Source organism: Crinia signifera, chromosome 8 (assembly GCF_055691185.1).
Source record: "Crinia signifera chromosome 8, ASM5569118v1, whole genome shotgun sequence".
In the NCBI taxonomy this organism is placed as follows: Eukaryota; Metazoa; Chordata; class Amphibia; order Anura; family Myobatrachidae; genus Crinia; species Crinia signifera.
In genome coordinates, this window is record NC_139224.1 from 69,018,062 (window position 1) to 69,033,289 (window position 15,228).

Sequence of the window (15,228 nt, forward strand, 5' to 3'; positions counted from 1 at the left end):
TTCTTTTTATTGGCAATACAGACATTTTGGAGAGGTCAAACAGAAACAATAGCCATCACCTAAAGACTTACCACACTGTTTCGGTCCAATTCCAACTGCTTTTGGCAGCTAAATAGTGTTGAGCCTCTTTAGTAGTTTAATTTGAGACCACCTGCTAATATTATGTCCTGTAGGTCTTTTTACATTACCAACACATGATTTTTTCAGTAAGCCAATACAGTTAGGAAACTTTTTTATTAGCTTACCTGGTTATAGAAGTAGAAGAGGGCAAAAAAGTGACTGTATCTCACCTACAGCCATACCACATTGGATACGCCCAATCTCGTCTGATCTTGGAAGTTAAGCAGTGTTGGGCCTGGTTAGTACTTGGGTGGGAGACCACATGGGAACACCAGGTGCTGTAGGTTTTTTCCCATTACTGGCAAATTGTTTTTATTCTATAGCTATTTAAATTGGAAACTTTTTCTTTTTATTGCCAATACAGACATTTGAGAGAGGTGAAACAGACACAATAGCCATCACCTAAAGACTTACCACACTGTTTTGGCCCAATTCCAACTGCTTTTGGCAGCTAAACAGTGTTGAGCCTCATTAGTAGTTTAATTTGAGACCACCTGCTAATATTATGTCCTGTAGGTCTTTTTACATTACCAACACATGATTTTTTTCAGTAAGCCAATAATGTTAGGAAACTTTTTTATTAGCTTACCTGGTTATAGAAGTAGAAGAGGGCAAAAAAGTGACTCTATCTCACCTACAGCCATACCACATTGGATACGCCCAATCTCGTCTGATCTTGGAAGCTAAGCAGTGTTGGGCCTGGTTAGTACTTGGGTGGGAGACCACATGGGAACAACACGTGCTGTAGGTTTTTTCCCATTACTCTCAAATTGTTTTTATTCTCTAGCTATTTAAATTGGAAACTTTTTCTTTTTATTGCCAATACAGACATTTGGGAGAGGTCAAACAGACACAATAGCCATCACCTAAAGACTTACCACACTGTTTCGGCCTAATTCCAACTGCTTTTGGCAGCTAAACAGTGTTGAGCCTTTTTAGTAGTTTAATTTGAGACCACCTGCTAATATTATGTCCTGTAGGTCTTTTTACATTACCAACACATGATTTTTTTCAGTAAGCCAATACAGTTAGGAAACTTTTTTATTAGCTTACCTGGTTATAGAAGTAGAAGAGGGCAAAAAAGTGCCTGTATCTCACCTACAGCCATACCACATTGGATACGCCCAATCTCGTCTGATCTTGGAAGCTAAGCAGTGTTGGGCCTGGTTAGTACTTGGGTGGGAGACCACATGGGAACACCACGTGCTGTAGGTTTTTTCCCATTACTGGCAAATTGTTTTTATTCTCTAGCTATTTAAATTGGAAACTTTTTCTTTTTATTGCCAATACAGACATTTGGTGGTCAAACAGACACAATAGCCATCACCTAAAGACTTACCACACTGTTTCGGCCCAATTCCAACTGCTTTTGGCAGCTAAATAGTGTTGAGCCTCTTTAGTAGTTTAATTTGAGACCACATGCTAATATTACGTCCTGTAGGTCTTTTTACATTACCAACACATGATTTTTTTCAGTAAGCCAATACAGTTAGGAAACTTTTTTATTAGCTTACCTTTAGATAAAAGTAGAAGAGGGCAAAAAAGTGACTGCATCTCACCTACAGCCATACCACATTGGATACGCCCAATCTCGTCTGATCTTGGAAGCTAAGCAGTGTTGGGCCTTGTTAGTACCTGGGTGGGAGACCACATGGGAACGCTAGGTGCTGTAGGTTTTTTCCCATTACTTGCAAATTGTTTTTATTCTCTAGCTATTTAAATTGGAAACTTTTTCTTTTTATTGCCAATACAGACATTTGGGAGAGGTCAAACAGACACAATAGCCATCACCTAAAGACTTACCACACTGTTTCGGCCCAATTCCAACTGCTTTTGGCAGCTAAACAGTGTTGAGCCTCTTTAGTAGTTTAATTTGAGACCACATGCTAATATTACGTCCTGTAGGTCTTTTTACATTACCAACACATGATTTTTTTCAGTAAGCCAATACAGTTAGGAAACTTTTTTATTAGCTTACCTAGTTATAGAAGTAGAAGAGGGCAAAAAAGTGCCTGTATCTTACCTACAGCCATACCACGTTGGATACGCCTGATCTTGGAAGCTAAGCAGTGTTGGGCCTGGTTAGTACTTGGGTGGGAGACCACATGGGAACACCAGGTGCTGTAGGTTTTTTCCCATTACTGGCAAATTGTTTTTATTCTCTAGCTATTTAAATTGGAAACTTTTTGTTTTTATTGCCAATACAGACATTTGAGAGAGGTGAAACAGACACAATAGCCATCACCTAAAGACTTACCACTGCTTCGGCCCAATTCCAACTGCTTTTGGCAGCTAAACAGTGTTGAGCCTCATTAGTAGTTTAATTTGAGACCACCTGCTAATATTATGTCCTGTAGGTCTTTTTACATGAGCAACACATGATTTTTTTCAGTAAGCCAATAATGTTAGGAAACTTTTTTATTAGCTTACCTGGTAACAGAAGAAGAAGAGGGCAAAAAAGTGACTGTATCTCACCTACAGCCATACCACATTGGATACGCCCAATCTTGACTGATCTTGGAAGCTAAGCAGTGTTGGGCCTGGTTAGTACTTGGGTGGGAGACCACATGGGAACACCAGGTGCTGTAGGTTTTTTCTTATTACTGGCAAATTGTTTTTATTCTCTCGCTATTTAAATTGGAAACTTTTTCTTTTTATTGCCAATACAGACATTTGGAAGAGGTCAAACAGACACAATAGCCATCACTCAAAGACTTACTACACTGTTTCGGCCCAATTCCAACTGCTTTTGGCAGCTAAATAGTGTTGAGCCTCTTTAGTAGTTTAATTTGAGACCACCTGCTAATATTATGTCCTGTAGGTCTTTTTACATTACCAACACATGATTTTTTTCAGTAAGCCAATACAGTTAGGAAACTTTTTTATTAGCTTACCTTTAGATAGAAGTAGAAGAGGGCAAAAAAGCGCCTGTATCTCACCTACAGCCATACCACATTGGATACGCCCAATATCGTCTGATCTTGGAAGCTAAGCAGTGTTGGGCCTTGTTAGTACTTGGGTGGGAGACCACATGGGAACACTAGGTGCTGTAGGTTTTTTCCCATTACTGGCAAATTGTTTTTATTCTCTAGCTATTTAAATTGGAAACTTTTTCGTTTTATTGCCAATATAGACATTTGGGAGACGTCAAACAGACACAATAGCCATCACCTAAAGACTTACCACACTGTTTCGGCCCAATTCCAACTGCTTTTGGCAGCTTAACAGTGTTGAGCCTCTTTAGTAGTTTAATTTGAGACCACCTGCTAATATTACGTCTTGTAGGTCTTTTTACATTACCAACACATGATTTTTTTCAGTAAGCCAATACAGTTAGGAAACTTTTTTATTAGCTTACCTGGTTATAGAAGTAGAAGAGGGCAAAGAAGTGCCTGTATCTCACCTACAGCCATACCACATTGGATACGCCCAATCTCGTCTGATCTTGGAAGCTAAGCAGTGTTGGGCCTGGTTAGTACTTGGGTGGGAGACCACATGGAAACACCACTTGCTGTAGGTTTTTTCCCATTACTTGCAAATTATTTTTATTCTCTAGCTATTTAAATTGGAAACTTTTTCTTTTTATTGCCAATACAGACATTTGGGAGAGGTCAAACAGACACAATAGCCATCACCTAAAGACTTACAACACTGTTTCGGCCCAATTCCAACTGCTTTTGGCAGCTAAATAGTGTTGAGCCCCTTTAGTAGTTTAATTTGAGACCACCTGCTAATATTATGTCCTGTAGGTATTTTTACATTACCAACACATGATTTTTTTCAGTAAGCCAATACAGTTAGGAAACTTTTTTATTAGCTTACCTTTAGATAGAAGTAGAAGAGGGCAAAAAAGTGCCTGTATCTCACCTACAGCCATACCACATTGGATAAGCCCAATCTCGTCTGATCTTGGAAGCTAAGCAGTGTTGGGCCTGATTAGTACTTGGGTGGGAGACCACATGGGAACACCAGGTGCTGTAGGTTTTTTCCCATTACTGGCAAATTGTTTTTATTCTATAGCTATTTAAATTGGAAACTTTTTCTTTTCATTGCCAATACAGACATTTGGTGGTCAAACAGACACAATAGCCATCACCTAAAGACTTACCACACTGTTTCGGTCCAATTCCAACTGCTTTTGGCAGCTAAATAGTGTTGAGCCTCTTTAGTAGTTTAATTTGAGACCACCTGCTAATATTATGTCCTGTAGGTCTTTTTACATTACCAACACATGATTTTTTTAATAAGCCAATACAGTTAGGAAACTTTTTTATTAGCTTACCTGGTTATAGAAGTAGAAGAGGGCAAAAAAGTGACTCTATCTCACCTACAGCCATACCACATTGGATATGCCCAATCTCGTCTGATCTTGGAAGCTAAGCAGTGTTGGGCCTGGTTAGTACTTGGGTGGGAGACCACATGGGAACACCATGTGCTGTAGGTTTTTTCCCATTACTGGCAAATTATTTTTATTCTCTAGCTATTTAAATTGGAAACTTTTTCTTTTTATTGCCAATACAGACATTTGGGAGAGGTCAAACAGACACAATAGCCATCACCTAAAGACTTACAACACTGTTTCGGCCCAATTCCAACTGCTTTTGGCAGCTAAATAGTGTTGAGCCTCTTTAGTAGTTTAATTTGAGACCACCTGCTAATATTATGTCCTGTAGGTCTTTTTACATTACCAACACATGATTTTTTCAGTAAGCCAATAATGTTACGAAACTTTTTTATTAGCTTACCTGGTTATAGAAGTAGAAGAGGGCAAAAAAGTAACTGTATCTCACCTACAGCCATACCACATTGGATACGCCCAATCTCGTCTGATCTTGGAAGCTAAGCAGTGTTGGGCCTGGTTAGTACTTGGGTGGGAGACCACATGGGAACACCAGGTGCTGTAGGTTTTTTCCCATTACTGGCAAATTGTTTTTATTCTCTAGCTATTTAAATTGGAAACTTTTTCTTTTTATTGCCAATACAGACATTTGGGAGAGGTCAAACAGACACAATAGCCATCACCTAAAGACTTACCACACTGTTTCGGTCCAATTCCAACTGCTTTTGGCAGCTAAATAGTGTTGAGCCTCTTTAGTAGTTTAATTTGAGACCACCTGCTAATATTATGTCCTGTAGGTCTTTTTACATTACCAACACATGATTTTTTCAGTAAGCCAATACAGTTAGGAAACTTTTTTATTAGCTTACCTGGTTATAGAAGTAGAAGAGGGCAAAAAAGTGACTGTCTCTCACCTACAGCCATACCACATTGGATACGCCCAATCTCGTCTGATCTTGGAAGCTAAGCAGTGTTGGGCCTGGTTAGTACTTGGGTGGGAGACCACATGGGAACACCAGGTGCTGTAGGTTTTTTCCCATTACTGGCAAATTGTTTTTATTCTCTAGCTATTTAAATTGGAAACTTTTTCTTTTTATTGCCAATACAGACATTTGGGAGAGGTCAAAAAGACACAATAGCCATCACCTAAAGACTTACCACACTGTTTCGGCCCAATTCCAACTGCTTTTGGCAGCTAAATAGTGTTGAGCCTCTTTAGTAGTTTAATTTGAGACCACCTGCTAATATTATGTCCTGTAGGTCTTTTTACATTACCAACACATGATTTTTTTCAGTAAGCCAATACAGTTTGGAAACTTTTTTATTAGCTTACCTTTAGATAGAAGTAGAAGAGGGCAAAAAAGTGACTGCATCTCACCTACAGCCATACCACATTGGATACGCCCAATCTCGTCTGATCTTGGAAGCTAAGCATTATTGGGCCTGGTCAGTACTTGGGTGGGAGACCACATGGGAACACCACGTGCTGTAGGTTTTTTCCCATTACTGGCAAATTGTTTTTATTCTCTAGCTATTTAAATTGGAAACTTTTTCTTTTTATTGCCAATATAGACATTTGGGAGAGGTGAAACTGACACAATAGCCATCACCTAAAGACTTACCACACTGTTTCGGCCCAATTCCAACTGCTTTTGGCAGCTAAACAGTGTTGAGCCTCATTAGTAGTTTAATTTGAGACCACCTGCTAATATTATGTCCTGTAGGTCTTTTTACATTACCAACACATGATTTTTTTCAGTAAGCCAATAATGTTAGGAAACTTTTTTATTAGCTTACCTGGTTATAGAAGTAGAAGAGGGCAAAAAAGTGACTGTATCTCACCTACAGCCATACCACATTGGATACGCCCAATATCGTCTGATCTTGGAAGCTCAGCAGTGTTGGGCCTGGTTAGTACTTGGGTGGGAGACCACATGGGAACACCAGGTGCTGTAGGTTTTTCCCATTACTGGCAAATTGTTTTTATTCTCTAGCTATTTAAATTGGAAACTTTTTCTTTTTATTGGCAATACAGACATTTTGGAGAGGTCAAACAGAAACAATAGCCATCACCTAAAGACTTACCACACTGTTTCGGTCCAATTCCAACTGCTTTTGGCAGCTAAATAGTGTTGAGCCTCTTTAGTAGTTTAATTTGAGACCACCTGCTAATATTATGTCCTGTAGGTCTTTTTACATTACCAAAACATGATTTTTTCAGTAAGCCAATACAGTTAGGAAACTTTTTTATTAGCTTACCTGGTTATAGAAGTAGAAGAGGGCAAAAAAGTGACTGTATCTCACCTACAGCCATACCACATTGGATACGCCCAATCTCGTCTGATCTTGGAAGTTAAGCAGTGTTGGGCCTGGTTAGTACTTGGGTGGGAGACCACATGGGAACACCAGGTGCTGTAGGTTTTTTCCCATTACTGGCAAATTGTTTTTATTCTATAGCTATTTAAATTGGAAACTTTTTCTTTTTATTGCCAATACAGACATTTGAGAGAGGTGAAACAGACACAATAGCCATCACCTAAAGACTTACCACACTGTTTTGGCCCAATTCCAACTGCTTTTGGCAGCTAAACAGTGTTGAGCCTCATTAGTAGTTTAATTTGAGACCACCTGCTAATATTATGTCCTGTAGGTCTTTTTACATTACCAACACATGATTTTTTTCAGTAAGCCAATAATGTTAGGAAACTTTTTTATTAGCTTACCTGGTTATAGAAGTAGAAGAGGGCAAAAAAGTGCCTGTATCTCACCTACAGCCATACCACATTGGATACGCCCAATCTCGTCTGATCTTGGAAGCTAAGCAGTGTTGGGCCTGGTTAGTACTTGGGTGGGAGACCACATGGGAACACCACGTGCTGTAGGTTTTTTCCCATTACTGGCAAATTGTTTTTATTCTCTAGCTATTTAAATTGGAAACTTTTTCTTTTTATTGCCAATACAGACATTTGGTGGTCAAACAGACACAATAGCCATCACCTAAAGACTTACCACACTGTTTCGGCCCAATTCCAACTGCTTTTGGCAGCTAAATAGTGTTGAGCCTCTTTAGTAGTTTAATTTGAGACCACATGCTAATATTACGTCCTGTAGGTCTTTTTACATTACCAACACATGATTTTTTTCAGTAAGCCAATACAGTTAGGAAACTTTTTTATTAGCTTACCTTTAGATAAAAGTAGAAGAGGGCAAAAAAGTGACTGCATCTCACCTACAGCCATACCACATTGGATACGCCCAATCTCGTCTGATCTTGGAAGCTAAGCAGTGTTGGGCCTTGTTAGTACCTGGGTGGGAGACCACATGGGAACGCTAGGTGCTGTAGGTTTTTTCCCATTACTTGCAAATTGTTTTTATTCTCTAGCTATTTAAATTGGAAACTTTTTCTTTTTATTGCCAATACAGACATTTGGGAGAGGTCAAACAGACACAATAGCCATCACCTAAAGACTTACCACACTGTTTCGGCCCAATTCCAACTGCTTTTGGCAGCTAAACAGTGTTGAGCCTCTTTAGTAGTTTAATTTGAGACCACATGCTAATATTACGTCCTGTAGGTCTTTTTACATTACCAACACATGATTTTTTTCAGTAAGCCAATACAGTTAGGAAACTTTTTTATTAGCTTACCTAGTTATAGAAGTAGAAGAGGGCAAAAAAGTGCCTGTATCTTACCTACAGCCATACCACGTTGGATACGCCTGATCTTGGAAGCTAAGCAGTGTTGGGCCTGGTTAGTACTTGGGTGGGAGACCACATGGGAACACCAGGTGCTGTAGGTTTTTTCCCATTACTGGCAAATTGTTTTTATTCTCTAGCTATTTAAATTGGAAACTTTTTGTTTTTATTGCCAATACAGACATTTGAGAGAGGTGAAACAGACACAATAGCCATCACCTAAAGACTTACCACTGCTTCGGCCCAATTCCAACTGCTTTTGGCAGCTAAACAGTGTTGAGCCTCATTAGTAGTTTAATTTGAGACCACCTGCTAATATTATGTCCTGTAGGTCTTTTTACATGAGCAACACATGATTTTTTTCAGTAAGCCAATAATGTTAGGAAACTTTTTTATTAGCTTACCTGGTAACAGAAGAAGAAGAGGGCAAAAAAGTGACTGTATCTCACCTACAGCCATACCACATTGGATACGCCCAATCTTGACTGATCTTGGAAGCTAAGCAGTGTTGGGCCTGGTTAGTACTTGGGTGGGAGACCACATGGGAACACCAGGTGCTGTAGGTTTTTTCTTATTACTGGCAAATTGTTTTTATTCTCTAGCTATTTAAATTGGAAACTTTTTCTTTTTATTGCCAATACAGACATTTGGGAGAGGTCAAACAGACACAATAGCCATCACTCAAAGACTTACTACACTGTTTCGGCCCAATTCCAACTGCTTTTGGCAGCTAAATAGTGTTGAGCCTCTTTAGTAGTTTAATTTGAGACCACCTGCTAATATTATGTCCTGTAGGTTTTTTACATTACCAACACATGATTTTTTTCAGTAAGCCAATACAGTTAGGAAACTTTTTTATTAGCTTACCTTTAGATAGAAGTAGAAGAGGGCAAAAAAGCCCCTGTATCTCACCTACAGCCATACCACATTGGATACGCCCAATATCGTCTGATCTTGGAAGCTAAGCAGTGTTGGGCCTTGTTAGTACTTGGGTGGGAGACCACATGGGAACACTAGGTGCTGTAGGTTTTTTCCCATTACTGGCAAATTGTTTTTATTCTCTAGCTATTTAAATTGGAAACTTTTTCGTTTTATTGCCAATATAGACATTTGGGAGACGTCAAACAGACACAATAGCCATCACCTAAAGACTTACCACACTGTTTCGGCCCAATTCCAACTGCTTTTGGCAGCTTAACAGTGTTGAGCCTCTTTAGTAGTTTAATTTGAGACCACCTGCTAATATTACGTCTTGTAGGTCTTTTTACATTACCAACACATGATTTTTTTCAGTAAGCCAATACAGTTAGGAAACTTTTTTATTAGCTTACCTGGTTATAGAAGTAGAAGAGGGCAAAGAAGTGCCTGTATCTCACCTACAGCCATACCACATTGGATACGCCCAATCTCGTCTGATCTTGGAAGCTAAGCAGTGTTGGGCCTGGTTAGTACTTGGGTGGGAGACCACATGGAAACACCACTTGCTGTAGGTTTTTTCCTATTACTTGCAAATTATTTTTATTCTCTAGCTATTTAAATTGGAAACTTTTTCTTTTTATTGCCAATACAGACATTTGGGAGAGGTCAAACAGACACAATAGCCATCACCTAAAGACTTACAACACTGTTTCGGCCCAATTCCAACTGCTTTTGGCAGCTAAATAGTGTTGAGCCCCTTTAGTAGTTTAATTTGAGACCACCTGCTAATATTATGTCCTGTAGGTATTTTTACATTACCAACACATGATTTTTTTCAGTAAGCCAATACAGTTAGGAAACTTTTTTATTAGCTTACCTTTAGATAGAAGTAGAAGAGGGCAAAAAAGTGCCTGTATCTCACCTACAGCCATACCACATTGGATAAGCCCAATCTCGTCTGATCTTGGAAGCTAAGCAGTGTTGGGCCTGATTAGTACTTGGGTGGGAGACCACATGGGAACACCAGGTGCTGTAGGTTTTTTCCCATTACTGGCAAATTGTTTTTATTCTATAGCTATTTAAATTGGAAACTTTTTCTTTTCATTGCCAATACAGACATTTGGTGGTCAAACAGACACAATAGCCATCACCTAAAGACTTACCACACTGTTTCGGTCCAATTCCAACTGCTTTTGGCAGCTAAATAGTGTTGAGCCTCTTTAGTAGTTTAATTTGAGACCACCTGCTAATATTATGTCCTGTAGGTCTTTTTACATTACCAACACATGATTTTTTTAATAAGCCAATACAGTTAGGAAACTTTTTTATTAGCTTACCTGGTTATAGAAGTAGAAGAGGGCAAAAAAGTGACTCTATCTCACCTACAGCCATACCACATTGGATATGCCCAATCTCGTCTGATCTTGGAAGCTAAGCAGTGTTGGGCCTGGTTAGTACTTGGGTGGGAGACCACATGGGAACACCATGTGCTGTAGGTTTTTTCCCATTACTGGCAAATTATTTTTATTCTCTAGCTATTTAAATTGGAAACTTTTTCTTTTTATTGCCAATACAGACATTTGGGAGAGGTCAAACAGACACAATAGCCATCACCTAAAGACTTACCACACTGTTTCGGTCCAATTCCAACTGCTTTTGGCAGCTAAATAGTGTTGAGCCTCTTTAGTAGTTTAATTTGAGACCACCTGCTAATATTATGTCCTGTAGGTCTTTTTACATTACCAACACATGATTTTTTCAGTAAGCCAATACAGTTAGGAAACTTTTTTATTAGCTTACCTGGTTATAGAAGTAGAAGAGGGCAAAAAAGTGACTGTCTCTCACCTACAGCCATACCACATTGGATACGCCCAATCTCGGCTGATCTTGGAAGCTAAGCAGTGTTGGGCCTGGTTAGTACTTGGGTGGGAGACCACATGGGAACACCAGGTGCTGTAGGTTTTTTCCCATTACTGGCAAATTGTTTTTATTCTCTAGCTATTTAAATTGGAAACTTTTTCTTTTTATTGCCAATACAGACATTTGGGAGAGGTCAAAAAGACACAATAGCCATCACCTAAAGACTTACCACACTGTTTCGGCCCAATTCCAACTGCTTTTGGCAGCTAAATAGTGTTGAGCCTCTTTAGTAGTTTAATTTGAGACCACCTGCTAATATTATGTCCTGTAGGTCTTTTTACATTACCAACACATGATTTTTTTCAGTAAGCCAAAACAGTTTGGAAACTTTTTTATTAGCTTACCTTTAGATAGAAGTAGAAGAGGGCAAAAAAGTGACTGCATCTCACCTACAGCCATACCACATTGGATACGCCCAATCTCGTCTGATCTTGGAAGCTAAGCATTATTGGGCCTGGTCAGTACTTGGGTGGGAGACCACATGGGAACACCACGTGCTGTAGGTTTTTTCCCATTACTGGCAAATTGTTTTTATTCTCTAGCTATTTAAATTGGAAACTTTTTCTTTTTATTGCCAATATAGACATTTGGGAGAGGTGAAACTGACACAATAGCCATCACCTAAAGACTTACCACACTGTTTCGGCCCAATTCCAACTGCTTTTGGCAGCTAAACAGTGTTGAGCCTCATTAGTAGTTTAATTTGAGACCACCTGCTAATATTATGTCCTGTAGGTCTTTTTACATTACCAACACATGATTTTTTTCAGTAAGCCAATAATGTTAGGAAACTTTTTTATTAGCTTACCTGGTTATAGAAGTAGAAGAGGGCAAAAAAGTGACTGTATCTCACCTACAGCCATACCACATTGGATACGCCCAATCTCGTCTGATCTTGGAAGCTAAGCAGTGTTGGGCCTGGTTAGTACTTGGGTGGGAGACCACATGGGAACACCAGGTGCTGTAGGTTTTTTCCCATTACTGGTAAATTGTTTTTATTCTATAGCTATTTAAATTGGAAACTTTTTCTTTTTATTGCCAATACAGACATTTGAGAGAGGTGAAACAGACACAATAGCCATCACCTAAAGACTTACCACACTGTTTTGGCCCAATTCCAACTGCTTTTGGCAGCTAAACAGTGTTGAGCCTCATTAGTAGTTTAATTTGAGACCACCTGCTAATATTATGTCCTGTAGGTCTTTTTACATTACCAACACATGATTTTTTTCATTAAGCCAATAATGTTAGGAAACTTTTTTATTAGCTTACCTGTTTATAGAAGTAGAAGAGGGCAAAAAAGTGACTCTATCTCACCTACAGCCATACTACATTGGATACGCCCAATCTCGTCTGATCTTGGAAGCTAAGCAGTGTTGGGCCTGGTTAGTACTTGGGTGGGAGACCACATGGGAACACCACGTGCTGTAGGTTTTTTCCCATTACTGGCAAATTGTTTTTATTCTCTAGCTATTTAAATTGGAAACTTTTTCTTTTTATTGCCAATATAGACATTTGGGAGAGGTGAAACTGACACAATAGCCATCACCTAAAGACTTACCACACTGTTTCGGCCCAATTCCAACTGCTTTTGGCAGCTAAACAGTGTTGAGCCTCATTAGTAGTTTAATTTGAGACCACCTGCTAATATTATGTCCTGTAGGTCTTTTTACATTACCAACACATGATTTTTTTCAGTAAGCCAATAATGTTAGGAAACTTTTTTATTAGCTTACCTGGTTATAGAAGTAGAAGAGGGCAAAAAAGTGACTGTATCTCACCTACAGCCATACCACATTGGATACGCCCAATCTCGTCTGATCTAGGAAGCTAAGCAGTGTTGGGCCTGGTTAGTACTTGGGTGGGAGACCACATGGGAACACCACGTGCTGTAGGTTTTTTCCCATTACTGGCAAATTGTTTTTATTCTCTAGCTATTTAAATTGGAAACTTTTTCTTTTTATTGCCAATACAGACATTTGGGAGAGGTCAAACAGACACAATAGCCATCACCTAAAGACTTACCACACTGTTTCGGCCTAATTCCAACTGCTTTTGGCAGCTAAACAGTGTTGAGCCTCTTTAATAGTTTAATTTGAGACCACCTGCTAATATTATGTCCTGTAGGTCTTTTTACATTACCAACACATTATTTTTTTCAGTAAGCCAATACAGTTAGGAAACTTTTTTATTAGCTTACCTGGTTATAGAAGTAGAAGAGGGCAAAAAAGTGCTTGTATATCACCTACAGCCATACCACATTGGATACGCCCAATCTCGTCTGATCTTGGAAGCTAAGCAGTGTTGGGCCTGGTTAGTACTTGGGTGGGAGACCACATGGGAACACCACGTGCTGTAGGTTTTTTCCCATTACTGGCAAATTGGTTTTATTCTCTAGCTATTTAAATTGGAAACTTTTTCTTTTTATTGCCAATACAGACATCTGGGAGAGGTCAAACAGACACAATAGCCATCACCTAAAGACTTACCACACTGTTTCGGCCTAATTCCAACTGCTTTTGGCAGCTAAACAGTGTTGAGCCTCTTTAGTAGTTTAATTTGAGACCACCTGCTAATATTATGTCCTGTAGGTCTTTTTACATTACCAACACATGATTTTTTTCAGTAAGCCAATACAGTTAGGAAACTTTTTTATTAGCTTACCTGGTTATAGAAGTAGAAGAGGGCAAAAAAGTGCCTGTATCTCACCTACAGCCATACCACCTTGGATATGCCCAATCTTGTCTGATCTTGGAAGCTAAGCAGTGTTGTTCCTGGTTAGTACTTGGGTGGGAGACCACATGGGAACACCAGGTGCTGTAGGTTTTTTTCCCATTACTGGCAAATTGTTTTTATTCTCTAGCTATTTAAATTGGAAACTTTTTCTTTTTATTGCCAATACAGACATTTGAGAGAGGTGAAACAGACACAATAGCCATCACCTAAAGACTTACCACACTGTTTCGGCCCAATTCCAACTGCTTTTGGCAGCTAAACAGTGTTGAGCCTCATTAGTAGTTTAATTTGAGACCACCTGCTAATATTATGTCCTGTAGGTCTTTTTACATTAGCAACACATGATTTTTTTCAGTAAGCGAATAATGTTAGGAAACTTTTTTATTAGCTTACCTGGTTATAGAAGTAGAAGAGGGCAAAAAAGTGCCTGTATCTCACCTACAGCCATACTACATTGGATACGCCCAATCTCGTCTGATCTTGGAAGCTAAGCAGTGTTGGGCCTGGTTAGTACTTGGGTGGGAGACCACATGGGAACACCAGGTGCTGTAGGTTTTTTCCCATTACTGGCAAATTGTTTTTATTCTCTAGCTATTTAAATTGGAAACTTTTTCTTTTTATTGCCAATACAGACATTTGGGAGAGGTCAAACAGACACAATAGCCATCACCTAAAGACTTACCACACTGTTTCGGTCCAATTCCAACTGCTTTTGGCAGCTAAATAGTGTTGAGCCTCTTTAGTAGTTTAATTTGAAACCACCTGCTAATATTATGTCCTGTAGGTCTTTTTACATTACCAACACATGATTTTTTCAGTAAGCCAATACAGTTAGGAAACTTTTTTATTAGCTTACCTGGTTATAGAAGTAGAAGAGGGCAAAAAAGTGCCTGTATCTCACCTACAGCCATACCACATTGGATACGCCCAATCTCGTCTGATCTTGGAAGCTAAGCAGTTTTGGGCCTGGTTAGTACTTCGGTGGGAGACCACATGGGAACACCAGGTGCTGTAGGTTTTTTCCCATTACCGGCAAATTGTTTTTATTCTATAGCTATTTAAATTGGAAACTTTTTCTTTTTATTGCCAATACAGACATTTGGTGGTCAAACAGACACAATAGCCATCACCTAAAGACTTACCACACTGTTTCGCCCAATTCCAACTGCTTTTGGCAGCTAAACAGTGTTGAGCCTCTTTAGTAGTTTAATTTGAGACCACCTGCTAATATTACGTCCTGTAGGTCTTTTTACATTACCAACACATGATTTTTTTCAGTAAGCCAATACAGTTAGGAAACTTTTTTATTAGCTTACCTGGTTATAGAAGTAGAAGAGGGCAAAAAAAGTGCCTGTATCTTACCTACAGCCATACCACGTTGGATACGCCTGATCTTGGAAGCTAAGCAGTGTTGGGCCTGGTTAGTACTTGGGTGGGAGACCACATGGGAACACTAGGTGCTGTAGGTTTTTTTCCCATTACTGGCAAATTGTTTTTAT

The 15,228-nt window shown here is 39.2% G+C and overlaps 27 non-coding genes and 6 pseudogenes across 27 annotated transcripts; all 33 read left to right on the plus strand.

The window, feature by feature from the left end:
* The first annotated feature begins 288 nt into the window (after window positions 1–288).
* LOC146030470 (5S ribosomal RNA) lies at window positions 289–407 on the plus strand. Its single transcript, XR_014455963.1, has one exon. It is a non-coding gene; the product is annotated as a 5S ribosomal RNA (ribosomal RNA).
* Window positions 408–752: 345 nt separating this feature from the next.
* On the plus strand, window positions 753–871 carry LOC146033909 (5S ribosomal RNA). Its single transcript, XR_014459318.1, has one exon. It is a non-coding gene; the product is annotated as a 5S ribosomal RNA (ribosomal RNA).
* Window positions 872–1,216: 345 nt separating this feature from the next.
* Window positions 1,217–1,335, plus strand: LOC146032751 (5S ribosomal RNA). The gene has a single exon (XR_014458171.1). It is a non-coding gene; the product is annotated as a 5S ribosomal RNA (ribosomal RNA).
* Window positions 1,336–1,677: 342 nt separating this feature from the next.
* Window positions 1,678–1,796, plus strand: LOC146033518 (5S ribosomal RNA). Its single transcript, XR_014458926.1, has one exon. It is a non-coding gene; the product is annotated as a 5S ribosomal RNA (ribosomal RNA).
* Window positions 1,797–2,141: 345 nt separating this feature from the next.
* LOC146029034 (5S ribosomal RNA) lies at window positions 2,142–2,250 on the plus strand (annotated as a pseudogene).
* Window positions 2,251–2,593: 343 nt separating this feature from the next.
* Window positions 2,594–2,712, plus strand: LOC146033623 (5S ribosomal RNA). The gene has a single exon (XR_014459033.1). It is a non-coding gene; the product is annotated as a 5S ribosomal RNA (ribosomal RNA).
* Window positions 2,713–3,057: 345 nt separating this feature from the next.
* Window positions 3,058–3,176, plus strand: LOC146035021 (5S ribosomal RNA). Its single transcript, XR_014460424.1, has one exon. It is a non-coding gene; the product is annotated as a 5S ribosomal RNA (ribosomal RNA).
* Window positions 3,177–3,521: 345 nt separating this feature from the next.
* On the plus strand, window positions 3,522–3,640 carry LOC146028117 (5S ribosomal RNA; annotated as a pseudogene).
* Window positions 3,641–3,985: 345 nt separating this feature from the next.
* Window positions 3,986–4,104, plus strand: LOC146032391 (5S ribosomal RNA). The gene has a single exon (XR_014457829.1). It is a non-coding gene; the product is annotated as a 5S ribosomal RNA (ribosomal RNA).
* Window positions 4,105–4,445: 341 nt separating this feature from the next.
* LOC146033387 (5S ribosomal RNA) lies at window positions 4,446–4,564 on the plus strand. The gene has a single exon (XR_014458796.1). It is a non-coding gene; the product is annotated as a 5S ribosomal RNA (ribosomal RNA).
* A 344-nt stretch (window positions 4,565–4,908) lies between these two features.
* LOC146028674 (5S ribosomal RNA) lies at window positions 4,909–5,027 on the plus strand. The gene has a single exon (XR_014455251.1). It is a non-coding gene; the product is annotated as a 5S ribosomal RNA (ribosomal RNA).
* Window positions 5,028–5,371: 344 nt separating this feature from the next.
* On the plus strand, window positions 5,372–5,490 carry LOC146028686 (5S ribosomal RNA). Its single transcript, XR_014455253.1, has one exon. It is a non-coding gene; the product is annotated as a 5S ribosomal RNA (ribosomal RNA).
* A 345-nt stretch (window positions 5,491–5,835) lies between these two features.
* LOC146027510 (5S ribosomal RNA) lies at window positions 5,836–5,954 on the plus strand. The gene has a single exon (XR_014454909.1). It is a non-coding gene; the product is annotated as a 5S ribosomal RNA (ribosomal RNA).
* Window positions 5,955–6,299: 345 nt separating this feature from the next.
* LOC146034992 (5S ribosomal RNA) lies at window positions 6,300–6,418 on the plus strand. The gene has a single exon (XR_014460396.1). It is a non-coding gene; the product is annotated as a 5S ribosomal RNA (ribosomal RNA).
* A 343-nt stretch (window positions 6,419–6,761) lies between these two features.
* Window positions 6,762–6,880, plus strand: LOC146030481 (5S ribosomal RNA). The gene has a single exon (XR_014455974.1). It is a non-coding gene; the product is annotated as a 5S ribosomal RNA (ribosomal RNA).
* A 345-nt stretch (window positions 6,881–7,225) lies between these two features.
* On the plus strand, window positions 7,226–7,344 carry LOC146032752 (5S ribosomal RNA). The gene has a single exon (XR_014458172.1). It is a non-coding gene; the product is annotated as a 5S ribosomal RNA (ribosomal RNA).
* Window positions 7,345–7,686: 342 nt separating this feature from the next.
* LOC146033519 (5S ribosomal RNA) lies at window positions 7,687–7,805 on the plus strand. Its single transcript, XR_014458927.1, has one exon. It is a non-coding gene; the product is annotated as a 5S ribosomal RNA (ribosomal RNA).
* A 345-nt stretch (window positions 7,806–8,150) lies between these two features.
* Window positions 8,151–8,259, plus strand: LOC146029035 (5S ribosomal RNA; annotated as a pseudogene).
* Window positions 8,260–8,602: 343 nt separating this feature from the next.
* On the plus strand, window positions 8,603–8,721 carry LOC146033624 (5S ribosomal RNA). Its single transcript, XR_014459034.1, has one exon. It is a non-coding gene; the product is annotated as a 5S ribosomal RNA (ribosomal RNA).
* Window positions 8,722–9,065: 344 nt separating this feature from the next.
* LOC146035022 (5S ribosomal RNA) lies at window positions 9,066–9,184 on the plus strand. Its single transcript, XR_014460425.1, has one exon. It is a non-coding gene; the product is annotated as a 5S ribosomal RNA (ribosomal RNA).
* A 345-nt stretch (window positions 9,185–9,529) lies between these two features.
* LOC146028118 (5S ribosomal RNA) lies at window positions 9,530–9,648 on the plus strand (annotated as a pseudogene).
* Window positions 9,649–9,993: 345 nt separating this feature from the next.
* On the plus strand, window positions 9,994–10,112 carry LOC146032392 (5S ribosomal RNA). The gene has a single exon (XR_014457830.1). It is a non-coding gene; the product is annotated as a 5S ribosomal RNA (ribosomal RNA).
* A 341-nt stretch (window positions 10,113–10,453) lies between these two features.
* On the plus strand, window positions 10,454–10,572 carry LOC146033388 (5S ribosomal RNA). The gene has a single exon (XR_014458797.1). It is a non-coding gene; the product is annotated as a 5S ribosomal RNA (ribosomal RNA).
* Window positions 10,573–10,916: 344 nt separating this feature from the next.
* LOC146032163 (5S ribosomal RNA) lies at window positions 10,917–11,035 on the plus strand. Its single transcript, XR_014457608.1, has one exon. It is a non-coding gene; the product is annotated as a 5S ribosomal RNA (ribosomal RNA).
* A 345-nt stretch (window positions 11,036–11,380) lies between these two features.
* Window positions 11,381–11,499, plus strand: LOC146027513 (5S ribosomal RNA). Its single transcript, XR_014454911.1, has one exon. It is a non-coding gene; the product is annotated as a 5S ribosomal RNA (ribosomal RNA).
* A 345-nt stretch (window positions 11,500–11,844) lies between these two features.
* LOC146028700 (5S ribosomal RNA) lies at window positions 11,845–11,963 on the plus strand. Its single transcript, XR_014455256.1, has one exon. It is a non-coding gene; the product is annotated as a 5S ribosomal RNA (ribosomal RNA).
* A 345-nt stretch (window positions 11,964–12,308) lies between these two features.
* Window positions 12,309–12,427, plus strand: LOC146033842 (5S ribosomal RNA). Its single transcript, XR_014459250.1, has one exon. It is a non-coding gene; the product is annotated as a 5S ribosomal RNA (ribosomal RNA).
* A 345-nt stretch (window positions 12,428–12,772) lies between these two features.
* Window positions 12,773–12,891, plus strand: LOC146034603 (5S ribosomal RNA). The gene has a single exon (XR_014460007.1). It is a non-coding gene; the product is annotated as a 5S ribosomal RNA (ribosomal RNA).
* A 345-nt stretch (window positions 12,892–13,236) lies between these two features.
* LOC146032753 (5S ribosomal RNA) lies at window positions 13,237–13,355 on the plus strand. Its single transcript, XR_014458173.1, has one exon. It is a non-coding gene; the product is annotated as a 5S ribosomal RNA (ribosomal RNA).
* Window positions 13,356–13,700: 345 nt separating this feature from the next.
* LOC146028659 (5S ribosomal RNA) lies at window positions 13,701–13,819 on the plus strand (annotated as a pseudogene).
* A 346-nt stretch (window positions 13,820–14,165) lies between these two features.
* Window positions 14,166–14,284, plus strand: LOC146031213 (5S ribosomal RNA). The gene has a single exon (XR_014456684.1). It is a non-coding gene; the product is annotated as a 5S ribosomal RNA (ribosomal RNA).
* A 344-nt stretch (window positions 14,285–14,628) lies between these two features.
* On the plus strand, window positions 14,629–14,747 carry LOC146032819 (5S ribosomal RNA). Its single transcript, XR_014458236.1, has one exon. It is a non-coding gene; the product is annotated as a 5S ribosomal RNA (ribosomal RNA).
* Window positions 14,748–15,089: 342 nt separating this feature from the next.
* Window positions 15,090–15,198, plus strand: LOC146029262 (5S ribosomal RNA; annotated as a pseudogene).
* Window positions 15,199–15,228: the final 30 nt, after the last annotated feature.